The sequence below is a fragment of the Macrobrachium nipponense genome, chromosome 36, assembly GCF_015104395.2.
Source record: "Macrobrachium nipponense isolate FS-2020 chromosome 36, ASM1510439v2, whole genome shotgun sequence".
NCBI classification, from domain to species: Eukaryota; Metazoa; Arthropoda; class Malacostraca; order Decapoda; family Palaemonidae; genus Macrobrachium; species Macrobrachium nipponense.
Window position 1 is genome coordinate 58,133,405 of NC_087220.1, and position 18,253 is coordinate 58,151,657.

At 36.4% G+C, this 18,253-nt stretch overlaps 1 long non-coding RNA gene across 1 annotated transcript; it reads left to right on the plus strand.

Annotated features, from left to right (window-relative positions):
• Positions 1 to 3,309: 3,309 nt before the first annotated feature.
• On the plus strand, positions 3,310 to 6,418 carry LOC135203721 (uncharacterized). The gene is made up of 3 exons (XR_010312000.1): positions 3,310 to 3,463; positions 4,885 to 5,118; positions 5,579 to 6,418. It is a non-coding gene; the product is annotated as an uncharacterized LOC135203721 (long non-coding RNA).
• Positions 6,419 to 18,253: the final 11,835 nt, after the last annotated feature.

Here is an 18,253-nt window from a genome sequence, read left to right on the forward strand (position 1 = left end):
GGGACCTAATAATGAGACAATCACAAATAAGGAAGCAGTTAAAGACCTTGGTGTGATGATGAATAGGAACATGTTATGCAATGATCAAATAGCCATTCTGTTGGCAAAATGTAAAGCAAAAATGGGAATGTTGTTACGGCACTTCAAAACAAGAAAAGCTGAACACATGATTATGCTTTATAAAACATATGTTCGTAGTCCACTTGAATATTGCAATATGATATGGTACCCACACTATCAAAAGGATATTGCACAAATAGAGAGTGTACAAAGGTCCTTTACAGCTAGAATAGAAGAAGTTAAGGACCTAGCCTACTGGGAAAGAAGACAATCCTTAAAATTATATAGTCTAAGAAAGGAGAAGAAGAACGCTACATGATAATTCAGGCATGGAAACAGATAGAAGGAATAACAGAAAATATCATGGAACTAAAAATATCAGAAAGAGCAAGCAGAGGTAGATTAATAGTGCCCAAAACTATACCAGGAAAAATAAGGAAAGCACACAGAACATTAATCCACTACGCACCAGCATCGATAATGCAGCGTCTATTCAATGCGTTGCCAGCTCATCTGAGGAATATATCAGGAGTGAGCGTAGATGTGTTTAAGAATAAGCTCGACAAATATCTAAACTGCATCCCAGACCATCCAAGATTGGAAGATGCAAAATATACCGGAAGATGTACTAGCAACTCTCTGGTAGACATTAGAGGCGCCTCACACTGAGGGACCTGGGGCAACCCGAACGAACTGTAAGGTCTGTAAGGTAAGGTCCGTGCTGGTCAGTCCCGTAAGCAATTCATTCATGAACAAATCAACATTCAATTTTAAAAGTTATTCAAATTCTGGTTTTTGTCAACATTCCAAACATTGCAATTACCAAAAGTTAGTTACGACTAAAAAAATGATATATATATATATATATACATATATATATTGCAAGAACTGAACCTAACTTAATGAAGCATTAAGGCCATACGCAATCTAGCACAATGGGCGCGCGTGCGCGCCTCATAGCAAGCTACTACATACGACACCAAATACGAAATTACACACTTCAAACTTCCTAGGTACAACCATTTTTTCTGTCCTCAATACCTTTCGAGTCTGGGCTACTTACGGAAGGGGTGGAGGGTAGGGAGAAGAGGGAGAGGGGGGGAGAGGAACCCCCCTGAGGGGCATCATCAATGTCTGAAGGTCTCTTGGGCCCTTCGACGGAAAGGTCAGGGGTCGGATTTGGCGAAAATGCTCCTTGCTATCACTTGTTGGGTGATCGAGAGATGGTTATCGATTTTTTACGATTTTTTTTTTCATTTCCGTCCGTCTTCCAGCGCACGTACGATGTACATCGTGTTTCGCGTTATGTAAGGGAGTGTACGTGCGTGTACATGTACTGTACAGGTTTACGGACGTTGCAAAATGGTTGTACGTAACAGGAAATTCAAAGGTATTTGTCTGACACACACACAAAAAAAGTCTAGCTGGCTTATAATCTCAAGGACTTACAAATAATCTTAAACAATTATATCTGCCATTAAGATAATATCAACATTACCTTAAAATAATATCAACATTACCTTAAAATTCACATCTGTGACCCTTGACCAAAGCTACCATCTTGAACTTTGACCTTAGCCGTTCTCTATTCTATAAAACAAGTACTTCCATACATGACCCCGATATAATTTCCTGACCTTTGACCTCGTGTTACTGATCTGAGCCTGTTATCTGACCCTGAAATAATTAATTTTGAGGCTGTTACTCTTACTGTATCAAAGATAACCTAAACTGACCTCTCACATTCAAATGATGACCTTATCTTTGATATTTAAATTATTATTGTCTTTTAAACTGAATTTTCAGACATTCGTCCTGAAATATATTACTCAAAACTCTATTCAATAAATATTACAATCTCAAAAATAGAGGTCACCATAGGTCATCCTCCACTGTTGGCTAATATAACAGAGCATAACTACTGAAGGTTGTCCTCAAACTACTGTCTTCAGGAGTAAAAACAGTAGTCCACTTACAAAATAAAGTAATTGCAAAATTAAGTACACTAATCCTCGATGTAAGTCGAGTAACAACGTTTCAAGAACGACCACTGGACACTTAGAAGTGTCCAGGAATAACAGAGGACACACTCCAACATCAGGTACTAGCAATGTCAAGTCGCCCTCCAAACGAGACTACATCTGAGTGCGGCTTAACTTTGTGAGTGTTGACAGAAATAATCCTCTACACAGAGTGATAAGGACAGAAATAATTCTCTACACAGAGTGATAAGGACAGAAATAATCCTCTACACAGAGTGATAAGGACAGAAATAATTCTCTACACAGAGTGATAAGGACAGAAATAATCCTCTACACAGAGTGATAAGGACAGAAATAATTCTCTACACAGAGTGATAAGGACAGAAATAATTCTCTACACAGAGTGATAAGGACAGAAATAATCCTCTACACAGAGTGATAAGGACAGAAATAATTCTCTACACAGAGTGATAAGGACAGAAATAATTCTCTACACAGAGTGATAAGGACAGAAATAATTCTCTACACAGAGTGATAACGACAAAGTAATTCTCTACAGTCAGAGATTAACAGAGAGTAACAGGAATTATTCTCTACACTAAGAGATTAACAGAAATAATTCTCTACACAGACAGAGAGGTAATGACAGAATAATTCTCTACACAGACAGACAGGTAATAAACAGAAATAATACTCAACACAGACAAAGATGTCTGTTGACAGAAATAATTATGTAAATTATCTACACAAACAGACAGATAATGACAGCAATCATTCTGTACACAGACAAGAGATGAATAACACAAATATTTCCCTGCATAAACAGAGACACAAATGGGTACAAACTGAACTGAATGGGCTGTGTACGTATGAGACGTGCCAATATGGAGGCTCATGCTAATTCTAAATGTCAATTTGAATCCGCTTAAACCAATAAAGTTATAACTATGGATTGTATTACACACTACTTAGGACGAGATCCAGGAGCGCCAGTCACTGAGTAACGGTGCTCAGAAATTCAGAAATCTAATCAATTCATTCTGGTCAAAATGTCCGTTTCAGTCACCCCTTTTTTCTGTCCTCCTCCTCCTCCTCCTCTTCTTCTCAAATTCACAAGAATCCTTGACAATACCTTTCCCCTTACGAGTCTCACACTACAGTTCCGCTACAATCACAAAGCCTCCTCCAGACACCGAAAAAGTTTATTAAAAACAAAATAAAGCCAGGGCGTGTCCCCATTGGCTAACGGTTCCCCCTGTCATCCTTCAGCTGGCTTCTCCATTGGCCCAAGGGTGTGTGTGTGTGTGTGTGTGTGACGTCACGGCGTCCGACGCCTATATAAGAGGTGAAGAAGAGGCTTTGGACATCAGTTCCTCGAAGGTTCTCGTCCGAAGAGCATCATCATCATCATGAAGGTTATGGTGAGTTGTACTAGAAACCCCATGTTTTTCAAGCACTTCTTGGAAATGGGGCCGTTTGAAGATCTTGAATGCTTTCGTGAGGAGATTTCTTGTCTGTGGCTTGGGTATGGAAAATCTGTTCAACATTTTAACTTGAGAATCGGAAGTCTGTTCAACATTTCAACTTGAGAATAGGAACACTGTTCAACATTTTAACTTGAGAATAGAATCTTTGTTCAACATTTCAACTTGACAATAGAATCTTTGTTCAACATTTCAACTTGACAAGGGAATCTTTGTTCAACATTTCAACTTGACAATAGAATCTTTGTTCAACATTTCAACTTGACAATGGAATCTTTGTTCAACATTTCAACTTGACAATGGAATCTTTGTTCAACATTTCAACTTGACAAGGGAATCTTTGTTCAACATTTCAACTTGACAAGGGAATCTTTGTTCAACATTTCAACTTGACAATGGAAACTCGTTCAACATTTCAACCTGAGAATAAACATTTCAACTTGGGTATGGAATCTTTGTTCAATCTGCCAACAGCCCAACACTCTCAGCAGATCACAAATGACAAGAATTGGTCACAATTTCAAGTCTCACTTTTATACCAAAGTAGACCAACGTTCTGTTCACGTCCTCATCATTTCTGCCAGTCTAACTCTTTCTCAGCTTATCAGACATGAGAGAAACTCTTAACATTCTTATGTCTAGATCACTTTTACACCACAGTAAATCTTCCATGTGTCAAACTCGACCTTTCCATTTACAATTTACAAAGTTCGTCTCTTTATCTTCCAAACGTAGACCAATTTCGAGATGGTTAAATAAACCTCTAGACTTTTTGGCTTCATAACAGGTAGATAACTTGCTGGTCGTCTTGGATTCAAACTTCTAATGTTATTCCTAAATGTTTCTGGATCGATCTATTCTCATTTTATTTATCTTATTCCAATCTCTGCCACAAGTTTCTAAGTGCTAGTTTTTTCCTGGATAACCACTCGAGATCACCCTTACAAATACCAACCAGAGTCAAAGTTTCTAAGCTCTAATTGCAACATTAATTTGATCTGCATTGCATTCAATCGTCCTAATTCTGATAAGGGGGAAGTGCCTGAATTTTGGATATTCAGGGCTCCAAACTAAGGGTCTATACTGGTAATCGTGGTCTATGAAACGTGTTATTTTTTTATTATTAAAATATTACCCGACTAGCAGTTTTGTAACAGGGAGAATAGGTTCAATCATTAAATAATAAATATAAGTGGGACAATACTTTTTTAAAAGTTGCAAATTTTTAAAAACTTTTAGTCACCTCAGAGAACATTTTATTGTCTTGCTAAAGCTCCTGTATATACGCCATTTTTACATCACCACCTCTCAAAAACAGCCTAAATTCTCACGCCCACTTTCCGTTGCGCCTCCTGCAGGTAGTCTTGTGCGCTGTGGTGGCTGCAGTCTCAGCCATGCCCTCCGTAGGCCTGGTAGGTCCCTCTGGAGTGATAGGGCCATCTGGCATCGTAGGACCCTCCGGCCCTGTCCAGTTCAGCCAGCCAGCCTGGGCATTCTTGGGACACCACGCCCACGCCCACGTCGCCGCCCTCAACAGAAACCGACACCCACCCACCGTCCCAGTCCACCACCACAACCCAGCTGTTTTCCAGGTAATTCGAAAAAAAAGGGGGAATTGCCAATGGTTTGTTTACGTTTGATGGGTGACTGAAGTAATCTGTCCTCTAAGGGTATTTGGTCTTATACAAACTACCGTTTTATTGTTATTTTTGTGTTTGTGTTATTATTTGTTACATAAACGTCATTGCGGCTGTTATAGAATAACCCTTAACTCTATTCATGCCATTTACGACGGTAAATCACAATAATGTTGTAAAATTGAATGGAATTTGCAGTTTAAATATCTTTGAACGCATTTAAAGTTTAAACCATCAAAGAAAACGGCCATTCAGACCATATTTCACGGGTAACGGAACTAAATACTCCATTTTTTGCTTAGAAGGCATTTAACGAGTTTAAGTCATCAAAGAAAACGGCCGTTAAGATAATTTTTCAGGGGTAACTCAACTAAATATTCCATTGTACTAACTTTCCTACTATCTTCCTTTCCAGGCTGCCCCCGTAGTCCCAACCACCTACGGCGTGGACGCCGCCGGTTGCGTCGTAGGACCCTCTGGCAAAGTCTGCCCAACTGGCAACATCCAGTTCACTTAAAATGGACGACGTCTCCACTCGATAATAATTAAAAATCTATTCTAGTTTCATAGTTTTCTCCCCAAGATGATGAAACGAAAACAAAAAATTATGTCCATCTTTTTCCTTGGTTTATAACGACGTCCACGGGATGGTTCTCAGCAGCATTACAGAGAATATACGTCAATATTCGAGATGCTTAAGACGATAAATGTATATCAAACATAATCAAACGTTTAAAATCGATAATACTCGTGGAATCTGAAGACGAAAATTTTGTTTATTAATGTACGTAAATGTAATTTAAATCTGTATTATTCGTGATACTGAAAACGAAAGTTGTATTTTAAACACACGCAAATATTCAAATCGATAATATTCGACATCTTGAAGAGATATGACAGCAGAAATTGTATAAATATACTTCCAAACTCTTCCTGAAAATCAACTCGAACTGGGACAGTGATACCTTCTTGCCAAAACCAACCCTTTATGGAATTTTAGGACTTCTTAACTGACATCAAGGATATAACCCAGGGGGGAATGTTATGCCTAACATTAACGAGGTTCTGAGACAACGAGACATTCAAACATCCCCCTCTTGGTTTTGCCTGCGAGAAGTCCCGATAGCCAAAATTAAGGGTCCTAATTTGATTACATCAAAAGGATGAATTCATATGATGATGGATGTATCATACAGCTGAGTGCCTATATGTACATGTGATAGTATTTTGTAATAAAAAAATATATGAAGCATTATTTTTATTTTTTGTGTTAATCCTCTATGTTATGAGGCTATGAATGATTATACATAATATATATATATATATATATATATATATATATATATATATATATATATAGATATATTTACATATTTTACATATTTATATACATACATATACACACACACAAGTATATATTAGATAATATATGGATGCATCTATGTATTCCTAACTTCTAATTTACTCTATGTGTCTGCAACATCAGCACTGCAACGCCAGCTGAAAAAATGAACTAAACAATATTGCAACACATCTCCACTACAATAACTAGGACAACCACTCCTAATAATCTGGAATCTGAGCTACATCCAATAAAATAGATCTCACATCTACCTGACAACACCAACAAAACTGGATTCCTGAATTAGTCTGTCATATAACCACTGGACAGGGGAGGAAGGTCACCCTCTCAAAAACTGGTCACAGTTAGGGACATGTCCCAAGGGAGGGTAGGCATATAAAAGATCCGTTGCCAAAAAATGGCACAAAGTATGAACCTCATTTACAAGGATGGCCTTTTAAAAGTGGCACAAATTCATGAATAACAATGCTTGCGAGGTTGTCTTCCTAGAATTTGATGGCGCAATCTCTCTCTCTCTCTCTCTCTCTCTCTCTCTCTCTCTCTCTCTCTCTCTCTCTCTCTCTCTCTCTCTCTAGTGTCCAGGAAATACCACTTAAAGTCACCTCTTTAGATACTAGGATATGGTTTTTCCAGTGTAGTCTTCCACTTAAGAATGTACAAATCTGACAACACGTAGGCCTAACATGAATACATACTCACTATCCAATCTCACTTACAATGTAAAATAGCCAAACGTAAAGAAAATTAAAGATTATGTCAATGGCAGCTTTCACTTACATAACATTCCTATTGAGAGAATGTGGGGGGAGGTACATTGCTATACAAAAGTGCTCACCCTGAACATGGTACGTATCTGTTTATGGTGATGACAAATACAATACTTCAGATGGTATTAGTTTGTAAGTGTAGCTACTAGATGTGTATATACATGTGAATGTGCAAAAAGACTGAGTTTAAAAAGAGAAAAAAGAAGTTAAGTAATGCTGCTTTTCCAACAATCAATATTAACTTGGGAAAACGGGAATATTACAGGCATATGATGTACTTTTTGCAGATGCAAATTCATGCAATACCAACACCATGCAAAATAACACGTATACGTATATTCACTCATATACTTTATACCTTATTTGTCAACACACTTTTAAGCTGAGCTGAGCTGCTATAAACTTATAACAGGTGGATGTTGAGGGCTTATATGGCAGTGATCTGATTTAATCTATAGTGATATAATAACCAAAAGTAATGATTTACTTTATGAACAAGGAAACACAAAATATGTAAGTCAATTTCAATGAATCAGAATGCTGAATTGCATTTACTTACTACCAATAAACAATATAATGTATACAGGTTACTATCAATATACAATATACTGTAACAGCTTGTGCTGCCATTAAAGTTACTCCAAAGACAATTGAAGAGTTTCTTGACAAGAAGTTTTAGCCCAAACATGATCCAAACACCAGAACTGACATTAATACAATACAAAGATTTGATTAAGCAACAGTGGCTTGGTAAAAATATAATGATTAAGAATCAACCGAAGAGTGAAAATGTTCCAAAGCTGACAATGTTGGATGTAATTCTAGAATGATTAGGCCTATGTAGGAACACCTACAAAATGGACAAAATTCAAAGCAAAATACATTCCTGATATTCTAAATTCATCTTATAACCTAAATATTTTAAGCATATTCTGAATATCCTAAATATATTCTAACATAGTAAAGTTATAGTCCAGTACTGCAGTAGAGTTGCACTTTAGTTGATGTTCCAGATTAGTTTATTCATGTTCAGTTTACCGTAACATGTAGTCTTTTCGATTTTTTACTAAAATAAAAACACTATTATTAGGCCTATAAAGTCCAGATTTACCACATTCATAGAATATTTCTAAGTTTTCCTAAGCTATCATTTAAAGAGATTACAATATCCTCATCTGACTTACAACCTAGCCTACATTATCCTATGAGATGTAGATGTAGGGTAATTCTATAGGATTTAACACCCTATAGGCCTACTAACCAATTAAAATAACACACTGTCTGCATTTTAAGCCCAAACCTAATTATATAGCGTATGTCCTAATTTTTAAATTCACAGGGACAAGACAGTGAAACTAACCTAGGTCTACGTAAATCATCCCTAAACTGAAAAATAGACAATGCTAAGATTTTTCGCTTAGGTAGCATATCCAATAGGACTATATAGCCTAACCTATACAATAAATCTTGCTGTACTAGCCCTAGTAGGCTAGTTTAGTGTAGCTTCCATTAGGTATAGCTAAATAATCATTTGGGATTTTATTTTCATTAGAAAATGCAAAAAACACCAATAAATAGTTAATAAAATTTTTCCTTTGGCATCCAATAGGCCTAGATAGGTAGGTATAGGCTAGCCTAACCTGTATGACATATAGGTACTACTTATATCTACAGTTTAGTGTAGCCTTCCATTATAAACCCTCATTTGGGATTTTATTTTCATTAGAAAATGCAAAATATACCAATACATAATTAATAAAAAATATTTTAAAATACTTGTCAAAATTACGATCATACCTGACTGGTCTCCTTAGACCAGTTTTTAATTAAATTAAATGTATCATAAGTAGGTTTATTTCTGTACCTAGTTAATACCTAATTCTATGGAATAATCGCAAATACATTAATTACCACAACAATAAACAAGTAGTGAACCAAAAATAGAGCAAAAATAATACGAATATGATTAAATATAATTAAAAATAGGTAGGTGTTCACTGAGTTCAAGACTTACTGCCTTACGCGCCCCTAGGTAGGTAATACTAGGCTATATCCTATAGTAAGTAGTGGGCCCTAAGTGTGTTTGGTCCATAAAAGATCTGGATTCCTATATAAAAATCGAACTTATTTTTACACAACAAATTCACTTAAACATTTGTATTTTAATTAATACAATCTCTCAATTACCTATCTTTCGAACAGCCAGAATTTGACACGAAAATACGGAATAAATGATACGGGATTGACACATGACACTATCGAGAAGATACACTGTTTACATCAACCAGTGTTGCCATTTCTTGATAAGCGTCAAATGGTTATTTTTAGCTAAATAATCCCAAATTTAGCTTTATTTTCATTTTAAAATGTAAATTTGATATTTTATATTTCAAATTTTAATCATATTTATATTTCAAATAATTGTGAATAACTATTATAATTCATTTACATTCTTTTATGATGGGTATCCAACCCCGAAGGGTTGGTACTAATGTAATCGTGTCTGCAGTTACTTGAACATTAAATATTAATACTAAAAAATTACACACCGATATAAATAAGAGCTGCCTAGAAACAAAAGCACATAAACCTGTTTTATATATATAAACTTATTTTTTTATCAAAGCATATCGTTGGCTCTGTGACAGTCTTTTGTTACAGTGGCAGCTGTCTGTTTGATGTGCTATTAATTGCTGGTGAGAGAGAGAGAGAGAGAGAGAGAGAGAGAGAGAGAGAGAGAGGCACAAGTGTCAGTGGTCCTTAGTATTTATGCATATGTGTAGTCAGTTCACACATTTTTCGCTCGGTGTTAACACGTGTGCTTTCATAGTTAGACCTATATATACTTTTTTTTTAGTTTTAAAATTGATATAGATTCTAATTTTTACCTATGTATTTATCCGTCTGTTTATCTATTGACTTATGTAGTTGTTTATCTGTTTACTGATTGATTTATTCATTTATTTGAATAATTCAACTGTGCTTTTCAAAATAAGATGATAATTTAGCCTGAAAGTGAGAAAGCGTTTCAAATTACTATAAACGTAAGTATCATTTTATTGAAGTTGAATCTCTCTCTCTCTCTCCTCTCTCTCTCTCTCTCTCTCTCTCTCTCTCTCTCTCTCTCAGCACATCGGTCTATGGTTTTATATACAATTATATAAGGTCTCCCTCTCTGTCTCTCAGCATTCGAGGTTTTACCATGTCTGGCGAAATCTGACCTTACCTGTTTTTAAACATCCTCAAACTCTCCTCTCTCGCCTATCTCTCTCTCTCTCTCGTCTTCCTTCACCTCTCTCTCCTTTCTCCCCTCTCTCCCTCCTCTCTCTCTGGGTTTCGTCAATCCACATATCTCTACAAATCGAACATGACGAAAGATTAAATTGACAATTTAGATAGGAAGTGACATACAATCTCTCTCTCTCTCTCTCTCTCTCTCTCTCTCTCTCTCTCTCTCTCTCCGAATGGTGTGCCACATCTGGGCATCTTCTTGACGAGGTTGGCATTGGCACGGAATCTTCTCTCTTTGTGAGGGTATGTTTAGGGGAGAGAGAGAGAAAAAAACGCTGTGAATATAGTCTCTCTCTCTCTCTCTCTCTCTCTCTCTCTCTCTCTCTCTCTCTCTGAGAGTACTAAACAATTTGCATAAACAAACAGCGTTTATCATAAGTATAGGTTCCATATGCATGAAAATAAACTCCATCTTCTCTCTCTCTCTCTCTCTCTCTCTCTCTCTCTCCCTGAACTCGATACCATATAGCCTGGGGGAGGGGGGCGCTGTGCCCAAAAGGGCATGAAATGATTTATTGTCTGAGGGCAACATTCCTTTAGTTTATGTAAGGCTGGGGTATAAGTTAGTATAAGTGGTGCTGAATATATGTTTGTGTTCCTTATACCGTATCTCAAAAACTACCGCTCTGTTTCGCATCAAAATTGCTGTGATGTGTGCGTGTTTGTGTGTGTGTATGTGAGTGTATGTTTGTGTGTGCGTATGTAGCTACAACTAAGCATTAATCTAAATGTCTACCGTGAGAAATTATTGCAGACATGTGCGTCTAATTCCCAGCCATAATCAAACCAGTGAGCATACGATGGACGAAGCTGACACCTCTGTGACTGGAGTCTCTCTCTCTCTCTTGTTGGAAAATAATTAGTTTTGTCGGTAGCATAGGAAATAAAAGCTATAATAATAATAATAATAATAATAATATAATAATAATAATAATAATAATAATAATAATAATAATAATAATAATAGCACCAGTATTGGCCTAGTGACACAGTGCTAAGCTCTAGACAAAAGCGAAAAAAACTCATGAAAATAAAATAAAAGCAGGAATCGTCCCCTCTACACACACACACACACACATCACACCCACAAATAAAAGCCTTCAATATCCTGTGAACTAAAAAAAAGTACTTTAAGGTTCGCAAAAGTTCTAAAGGAACCAATCTGGCTTCTTTTGTGTCCAGTGTTTGCAAGGAGCTCCTCTGGTATATTCACTGCAAACATCGGTTGTTTGCTTTTGTTTGCCCGTGATTTTGTGGCCTTTGTTTATGTGTGTGTGGTGTGCGCGTATGCGTGTGTAAGTGTATGTTTGTGAATAGCAGTGTAGTATCTATCTATCGCTTGTTTTTAAACCATAGGTCTAGGTTTGAATCCTGTCTGGCTCAAAAGCACTTATTTGCACTACTTTCTGTAGGTTAATCTATATTAAATAATATTAAGTTCTTCATATAGGCTTTGTGCTCCATATATATATATAATATATATATATATATATATATATATATATATATATATATATATATACATATATATAGATATTATATACAGATATTAATAAGATCTATAGATATAATATATATATAATATAAGATGATACATTAATATATATATAATATATAATATATATCTATTATATATATAAAACGGCTTGAAAAAATCCTGAGTTATAGGCTTAGGCTTAGAAGCATGTGCGTGTAAGTTATTCCCAAAGTTTAGTTGATTTGATATTAAATCGGTATTTAGGACTTGATGCACATATATAGATATATAGACAGACAAATAAATCGGTAGATAGATAGATAGATAGATAAATGGTGTCTATAAACACAAATTTAGCAACACAGGAAGCAAACATTGCAAAGCTTCGGTCTACAAACAGCGTAATCTACACCTTCCTACACTTGCTATAAATTGAATCAGGTCCCTTCCTATCCAACCCCTTCCCATCTACCCTCCCCCCTTCCTCCCCCTTTCCTTTCCTCACGGTTACCCATTCCAAAACCCCCTATTTCTTCCCCCTTTTTTCTTTTTTTCCCGCTTTTTTCCCTCTTAAGTTTGGCTCGCATGCCAGAATGGGGGAGCTCTCTATATACCCCCTCCTGTTTTATGCACCGGAACATTAACGCATTTTTGTATAGATTTTTATTTATTTGTTTGTTTATTTTGGTTAAAATGTGTGTTTTTATACCGTGAGTCATCATTTTTTTGTACATACGCTTTCCGAAAGTAGGTAAGAGAAGAAGAAGAAGAAGACGAAGAAGAAGAAGACGAAGAAGAAGAAGAAGAAAAGAAGAGTAAACAAGCGATCTGACCACCTCGTAAATTGTTCGGTTGTTTATGTAACACTTATTCCTCTAAACCCAAAACTAAACCACTAAACCAACAAATTCGCATAAAACAGCGCTAAATAAAACACACCTATGCGCAATCACATCAAATTTCGCTAATAAATAACTTCAAATAACGTGAAAAACAAAGCGTTTCTAATCGCGACATATGGCAACGTCGCGTCAATCGTTCGTTTATCTATAAAGCCTATATCCCTCTAAACCTTAAAATAAACCAGTAAACGACAAATTCACATGAAATAACGTTAAATAACAAACCTAGTGACGTCAAGGCATGGTAATTTATTCATAAATAAACGTGAATAACGTCCAAACAAGCGATTTCAATCGCGACATTTGGCATCGTCCTGCGCGGTAAGCCCAGGAGCGATGGGCAAAAGAAAAAAAAATGGTACTATATACTGTAGAGTCCCTTCAGTATTCTTTCTTTAAACAGTCTATTCATTGCCCTTACAGCGAGCGTTGGTGGTGTGTAACCCGTGGCACGGTGACCGGAAGATTAGAGAAACATTTAATAATCATATTAAAGTGATCGGACACCATATTGCAAAGATAATCGCAAAAATAATCCGATATTCTTTAAATTACAATGGCTGTTTAATAGCGGTCGGTTCAATTTCTAACAGATGTTTGGTCGGTCTGTTGTCTGTATCTAATCCTGAACAGTTTAGAAGAGAGTGTTTAGAACATTAAATAAACGTTAATGAATTTATTAATGTAATCGAATATTAAATTAATGGGATAATTATAAAACAATTCAAATATTAATTGAGGGAACTGAAACCTGAGTCTATAGTGGCCGGCCCCCTATACGAGCCGTTTTATTGTTTACAGATGTTTAGTTCTTGGTGTTGCTGCGTTTATTCCTATACAGCTGAGAAGGAGTGTTTTTAGTATCGTTTAGAAGGCCTGTATTAATTGTGTAGCACTGCTAAGGAAGTGTTTAGGCCTATATACAAAGCCTATTTGATAGTATGTGTGACACGTGTTGAATCCAGAACTGATTCTAAACAGTTGAGATGGTTGAGTGTTTAGTGTCGTTTAGAAGGGTAATAATCATGCAACATTGCTTAGTATTGATGCATGCATATTATATATATATATATATATATATATATATATATATATATATATATATATATATATAGACTATTTGTTAATAATTAAACTATGTAAATTGTCACTGTCTGAATACAGAACTAGGCCTAAACATTTTAGGAGAGAGAGTGTGTAGTCTTTATTTTGAAGTGTTAAGGCCATAAAGTCAGCCAGAGACTGAACAGTTATGAAAGGCATTAAAACTTGATCGAGAGAGAGAGAGCGCGCAAAAGCTAAATTAAGAAGTTAACAGTGATGAAAGTGGTGTGATTTAGGCCAGAGAGAGAGAGAGAGAGAGAAAGAATTTGATGATGAAAGTTAATACTATCCGTTAAGTGGTACAACAAGTTAATTTATGGCTTAGTGTCGATGAGAGAGAGAGAGAGAGAATTTGTAAAATGAGAGAAAGATGAACCCTCGCTCCCCCGAAGGGGGAACAGATAAGAAAGGGTTTTCTGGTGCCTGAAAAGCTGCTAGACCTACGAGAGAGAGAGAGAGAGAGAGAGAGAGAGAGAGAGAGAGAGAGAGAGAACGAGAGAGAGAAGGAGAGAGAGAGAGAGAGAGAGAGGACGAGGGAGAGGAGGAGAAGAAGAGGGGAGAGGTGGAGAGGGGAGGAGAGAGGAGAGGAGAAGAGAGAGGAGAGAGAGAGAGAAGGCAGGGAGAAGAAGTGGGGAGGGAGAGGAAGAGAGAGAGGATATTTAGAGGGATGAGAGAGGAGAAGAGAGAGGAGAGAGAGGGAGAGAGAGAGAGGAGAGGAAATTATAGGAAGCGACATCCTCTATTGATCGCCTCTTTCTCTCCCAAGGCGTAACAGTGGTTGGGCTGGGTTGCTCTTTTGAAGTCACGTTCTTTAAGTTAATTTTTGTTACTTTTTTGTCACTTAAACATAAAGTTTTAAGTATTTTCTAAGTCGACTTGATTCACTATAGCCAAGGCCTAGTGATCATTACCCACTTCCAAGTTGATTTGAGTGGATTATCTAAAGTTTTGTGTGTTAATATAGTAGGCCTAGGTGAGTTGCATAGGCCTAAGTAAGTTACATCATAGCTTACGTAAGGAGACATAAGTGGATGGCAACTTTAAATAAGTGTTCACAAGTGTTTTAAAGTAATATATATATTTAAATATCTTTCCAGTGATAACTATAGTAACATAAGTGTAAAGTTGTAAGTGATTTAAGTGTCCAAAATCACATATTAGATATACTTAAACTTCAAGAACACTTGACACTCAAAAATATATAATCTTCGCGTTCACAAGAACATCATTGATCATAACAGCTGGTTAGTTCAGGTAAGTATTTTTATTCTGTTTATTTCAGAGAGAGAGAGAGAGAGTATATAATTTGAACTTTTTCTAGACTTATTATAGGCTTATGTGGGACTTACGTTCACAGGCCTAATTTATTTTTTATTTTACAAATTTGAGGATTTTAACGAAATTAATTATTTTTCAAAAATATATTTTTTCATAATTCACAACATTCTACAACTACAACATCCAATAATATTACTACTGTCAATGACATATCTATCTTATTATTATTATTATTATTATTATTATTATTATTATTATTATTATTATTATTATTATTATTAATTAATTTATTAATATTATTATTATTATTATTATTATTATTATTATTATTATTATTATTATAACCGGCTAACTTGAACCAGCATTTGGTTGAGAGAGAGAGAGAGAGAGAGAGAGAGAGAGAGAGAGAGAGAGAGAGAGAGAGAGAGAGAGAGAGAGAGAGAGAGAGAGAGTGGCATATCCCCTTTAAAAAGGGGTTACATAAGATGACTGGTTAAGAGAGAGCCATGACTAGGCCGAAAAAGGTAGCCATATTGAATCACTTTAAACTAAATCATATTGTACGATAGTTTTCCTTTAAATGTAAATGACATGCATGCGCGGGTGTGTAGCGAGTATACGTATCCATACACACAGATATTCGCGAGAGGCGTAAGTGTATTTAAATATGTATTTGGAAGTGTATTTATGTATTTATGAGCTAGTTTGACTAGGCAATGCTCTGTGGAAATAGGGATTGGTGTAACGGCTTTGTTTAACCTAAGGCAAAATGAACCCTTTCCTAACGAGGACTTCGGTTAGTAACAGAACCAGCTCTCTCTCTCTCTCTCTCTCTCTCTCTCTCTCTCTCTCTCTCTCTCTCTCTCAAAATTCCGGTTTTAATGGTAACTCCCGAGATTTCATTTTTATTTGATTTTTTGTGCTGTCGTCATTTAGCCAAGACTGACGTGTTATACAATTATCTCTCTCTCTCTCTCTCTCTCTCTCTCTCTCTCTCTCTCTCTCTCTCTCTCTCTCACACACACACACACACACACACATAATGCTCACTGCATTGTAGTCCTTTATTCTGGAGATACGATACGTATTGCACATTCTCTCTCTCTCTCTCTCTCTCTCTCTCTCTCTCTCTCTCTCTCTCTCTCTCTCTCTCTCTCTCATTTTCTAATCCTTTCTTTCTCCTTTTCTCTCTTTTCTCTCTCTCTCTCAGCCAAGCGCATAATATATGCGCATACAAAATGTGTGCGTGTGTGTGTCTGTACACACAATGCCTCGTCTTACATAATATTACCAAGGTCAACCATTCGCTTTCTGAGAGAGAGAGAGAGAGAGAGAGAGAGAGAGAGAGAGAGAGAGAGCAAACGTGTCTCTTAAGACAGATTTGTACCGCGTTTATTTACCGTACCGGTATTTCTCTCTCTCTCTCTCTCTCTCTCTCTCTCTCTCTCTCTCTCTCTCTCTCTCTCTCTCTCTCTCTACGTCGAATTATATAGGGGGCTTGTCTTCTACAGTCACGTGACGTTTATATAGGAATTAATTGAATTATTACAACTGTATATTTGATATAGCTCACTATAGATTATAGGTTTAGATACCGAGGGTCTCTGTATAGATATTGATAGGGACTTTACAGGGATTTATAAGGCCTGTTTAGGAGTTAACTAGGGTTTATATAGTTACGTGACATTTATACAGGGAGTAACTATAGTTAGTTCAACTGCATATAGTAGTTAATATAGTTGTGTATAAGTTGACTACTATGAGATTCAGGGCCTCTGTAACACGGTTTTTTGGACTTTGCTCCTTATCAAAGCATCGGATGTAGTTGAAAGTTGACATATGTATATTTCACAACCACACAAATTTTGGCAGCATTATCAATGACCTAAACCTGGTAGTTTTAATTTTTATTGAGTAAAAATTATCCAGCCGATGCCATGGCCAATGATTACGAGCCAAGTGTCGAAAAACATTCACTACGTAAGCAAGGTAAACAACCTTTGACGAAATGTTGCCCCGCCCATCCACCAGACAGAAACTCATTCACCTTATTCCATCGGCTCTGAAACCCATAGCAGTCAATAATGGCTAACAGGATTTGGAATTTTCCCCGTTGTTGCAAAACTGCATTTGTCTTACAACTTGCAACTTTTTTACAGTCAAGAGAAAGCCCGTGCCCATGACAAAGACTTTATGAATGGCGGAACGATACATAGATGTGGGTGGGGTATCTGTGCATGTGTAGTAATACTACTGTAGTAATAGCAGTAATATACATGAATTAAACGTTTAGGCCAACTGCTGGGATCCTTGAGGATCATTTAGCACTTCTTGCAACTACTCGAGAAATGAGTTTTTATAGCCAGAAGTTAATTTTCTAATCCAACAATGCCCATGATAGCCTTCAGTGTTATCCTGAATTATAACGAGGCCAAAGTGGGTGGAGCCTCATGAAGTCATCATTCTGACGATAATTATTGGTGAAGGTTCAAAGCCAAAATGCGGTAACGGCTATTTTTTTTTCTTTTAGTAAATAGGTAGACAGCCAATAAATAAAAATTGCTTGACATTGGCTATAGCAATTATCAAATCAAGCTTGTTTACTATGTTTTTGTAAATTACCAACTATTCCCTACATCTTGTCAATCTGATTGTGACCTATAAAGTAGATTGTAATTTCTTAGGAAACTTATTTTGGAGTTAGACTAATAATCGAAGTGTTTTTGTATTTATTAACGTATTTTGTTGGTTTGTTCATTATAACAATTATCAGTGGAGAGGTTTGAGTTCATAAAGGTGTACTGCTTTGCTTGTATTTACATTTTTATGTCATTGTTGCCAGAGGTCTAGCCTTCGTTACGTATAGCCAATCATCCATCGAGAAAGAGGGAAGAAATGCTGTCATAAG